A 3,864-nucleotide genomic window follows, 5' to 3' on the forward strand; every position below is an offset into this window, starting at 1 on the left:
CATCCTGCGATGCTTACAATGCGTAGGTATTTAATAAACGTATTTTTCCCCGATTATCTAGACCTCCGTAGGCGGAGTCTATGTCCTACACTGCTATGCTGCTATGGAACTATTTATACACATGCTACGATTTTCTGACTACTATAACAACCAATTGAGTAAGCGTCGATCATTCCTTTTGTACAATCGATCTGTTAACATTAGACAATATTATATGAACTATGTTATTTTAAATGCTGTTGTGAATTATAAGATCGATCGTGGAATATGTACATTGTGCTGACTGTGATTTCATATTAAATTTGACTAAATGTAATTTTCTATAAAAGCGTATGTGATTCTCGAAATATTTCGCCGCAATACGATACTAAAATATTCAGAATAATATTTGATTAACCGCAAAAACCGTGTTACTACACGAACAGTCGCGTAATGGATTTAATAATTTGGTTATCGTCGTAGCCATATGAAATGGAAATAGATATAGATGAAATATTGTTTATAAACACCGGATTATTCGGTTGAAAAAAAAAACTGTACTTTTAACGTCGCAGACGTTTATAATTCGCAATCAAAACTGTCAGACAGTAACAAAAAGATGCAATAGAAAATCGTTAAAGCTCAACCGCTATTAACTTGTTTATATCGGATTTTCGGTTTTTCCACCGCGCTCCCGGGCGATGCTAATTGGATTGGCTCCGATACCGGGCGATCGCTCGATGTGCCGACATCACGGAAATGTTTACAAGCGGCTTGTGTGACCGCACTCGCTCCCTATCACATAGTGTCGGCTTGACAACACCCATGCATGCGGGATACTCATTCGGATTGACTTTGCGGATTTGAAATATTTATAAACTGCTCTGTTTTAATCAAATACCTAAACTGAAGTAATTAATGTTTTGTTTCACAATTAAATAGGTATTATTTGGGTTAATTAAATTTAGCGATAAATCTGGCAACTATTATACTGTAATTTTGTAGCTCATATTTTAAGTAATGACGGGGAGTCAGGGTATAAATTCGGTGTAGCTTAAATTCAACCAATTAGCCAACAAAAGCTTTCACTTGGCAAACATATTACGGAGGTGTACCCTTTAATACTTCTTCAAGCGTTTTATGATGTAAATATCCGTCTCGGTATCTCGCATGCATCTGTTGAACAAGTTTATAACAATTCGTCTGAAGCTAGTTACACAACTGTGTACAACTGAAGTTAATAAAAATTTTGGTTCCAACGGCATAAAGTTTTCGTAGTCGCAATCCAGAAGCTTTACTTATTTTCAGGTTTCAGTTGAACTTTGTTAAAGGTTAAACGTTTCTCTGAAGAAAATAAACGGGAGGACATATTCAAATAATGTATATAGAAACACTTATGATTATAAACTAGAGGTATATTCTACAATAAGTGATTACGATATACGATCATTATATCTATTCAACTACGTCTAACATAGAGGCCTGTTGACCAACTACTACCTATTATGTCAACGGTTTCAAGAACGCGTCACAGGGTGTTTAATTCGTTGTCGGAAACCCAATTTCTTAATATTAAAATATCCAAAAAACACTTTAATGTCAACTATTTTTATAATTATAAATTTAACATGTTGTCCAATTTATATAATAAATAATAGAAATCGACCAAATTACACATATACTACACAAAACATCTTAAGATTACAATGAGTACATTGAGCTAAAGTGATTATAGAAGATATCCTAAAATTATACGATATGCGAAATCTATCTAAGATCACATCGAGATAAAATCAATCGATGACCACATCGAGACAAAATCAATCGATGATCACAAAGAGATCCACAGTTAATTAGTGCTAGTTAAATGCTTAAATTTACGTATTTGGAATATATGCTAATGAGAGTTCAAAACTCCTGCTGTCGTAACCTTTTCATTGTGATGGTAATCACCCATTATAAGGTCACGCAGACTTTGTATCATCGAATCGACTTGAGTATTTACCTTCTCGTTAAATACAAGGATTCAAATCCAGGTTCGTTTTCGTTGGGATTCATTTATCCGAATAGATTGTTTCGTAGTATCCGTGTTTGTAGGATTCATCTCTAATGAGTTTCCTAAGTCATAGCCGGTGAATATAGGTACATTGTATTAATAGTGTGCACGTCGGCAACGTTTGTACCCGAGTGACTGAGATGTAATGATATACCATCCACATAAATTTAAATAAGGTTAATAATTATTTCAATGTTTTCCAATTGCGCGTATTCTTTATCAAAGCAGCCTAGTAGTTAACGAATCAATGAACGGAACGCGAAGCTTTCCATTGTAGGGTTGTGGTGTTTGTGCCGTCTTTGATAAATATCAACGCATACTTTGTGAAGGAAAATAAAAACATACATATTTGAAATTTTAAAGTAACTGCATTTGTTTTTTGAAACTGTTTCTACGGAATGAATGTAAATATTTTTAATAAAAAAAATGGATGACTATTAAAGTTTATTCAGAGAAGTTTAATATTTGCTATACTTCGAACTGAATTAAATTGGTTTTTGAATAAAACGGATGAAACCGTTTCGAGGAATGTTTAACGATAGTTATGCTTCAAAATAAATGTAATTCCGGATTGGGATTATAAATGGACTGGTATTGAGGACTATGGGAAACTATATAAACTATGGCACCTGCCTTTCTACTAAAAGGAAGTAAAATTTTGTTGGCAGGTGGTGACTCGCCCTCTCACTCTATGGGCCCCCTAAATAAGTCGTTGCAATGATGCGACAAGGGGGCAACACATTGTGAGCAGCTAAGGGTGGAGAGGCGTCACTGGACTTTAAAAAACGATCACATGCTCCCTGAGGGTCCAGCATCACGTGCCCACTCGCCACTTACGCTTCGCATCCACCCTTCGAGCTAAAAGCTCTCGCGACTCCACTCTGGCCGGCCGGTTAAGGCAAGCCAGAGGTGGGGGTCCTGTCCTCGTCAGGCTTCACTCCGACCGGCCGGTGAAGGCAAGCCGGAGATGAGGACGGGGGCCTCCCCCGGGAGCTCTCGGTTCCCGCGGGGTCGCTACTCCCCTACACCTCGCCACAAGGTGTCCTGCGGGTAACTGATTGCACGGTTGGAATATCTATTGTCACGTAGACAATAGATATCCCATCCATGGGCGATGGGGTCGTCACATCCCTACGCCAACGTATGCTCTTTCATAATATTATTATGTTGTAAAGAAAATTTCGTTTAAAATTTCTCCTGCTAGTATTTCATCGTCGCTAAAAGAATCTTTAATAACATTCATTCCGTAGTTTAAGAGTGTACTTCAAAGTTAAATAAAACGATAGTATTTTTAATAAGAAAGCCTTAAAGTGGGTATCTTGAAAGGTATCATTACACTCAGCCGCGCTCGGGCGGAGGAGTATGTTAACTTCGTGTAAAGACTTCATTTGATTGAACCGTAGTTCGAAATCTGTTTACATTGTAGTCTAAGAGCTCGTAGCTTGCAGTTCTTGATGCCTACGTTTCGTTTTTTATGCACCCGGCGCGGCGTTACATTTGGCTATTGTTAGTTAGTTGTACCCTTTATTAAGTCTGAGTCTGATGGAATAGATGTTTGTCGTAGATAGCTCATAATATTTAAGATAACGGGTAGATACAATAATCAAACAGAATCGAAGTATTGATTATTTTTAGCTCTTAGACTGCAACAATAACAGTTAACGGCAAAACAACGTAAACGATTCGTAGAATTAAGACTGGGATAATTGGAAACATAACAGCAATATATTTTCAATTAACTCATTTCCGACCGTTTTTATTACGATATCAGACAAAACAACGGGACAAAAATTACTCTGAAAGTAAAAACGTAAAAAGTAAACTATAAA

General features: G+C 36.8%; 1 protein-coding gene across 7 annotated transcripts in view; it reads left to right on the plus strand.

Annotated features, from left to right (window-relative positions):
• fry (microtubule binding protein furry) overlaps window positions 1-3,864 on the plus strand; it is a 125,935-nt gene that overhangs the window by 39,714 nt on the left and 82,357 nt on the right. The window lies entirely within an intron of this gene.

Source organism: Colias philodice, chromosome 1 (genome assembly GCF_061535455.1).
Source record: "Colias philodice isolate Cphi_HAF_F1 chromosome 1, ilColPhil1 Martin Lab GWU primary, whole genome shotgun sequence".
Lineage (NCBI taxonomy): Eukaryota > Metazoa > Arthropoda > Insecta > Lepidoptera > Pieridae > Colias > Colias philodice.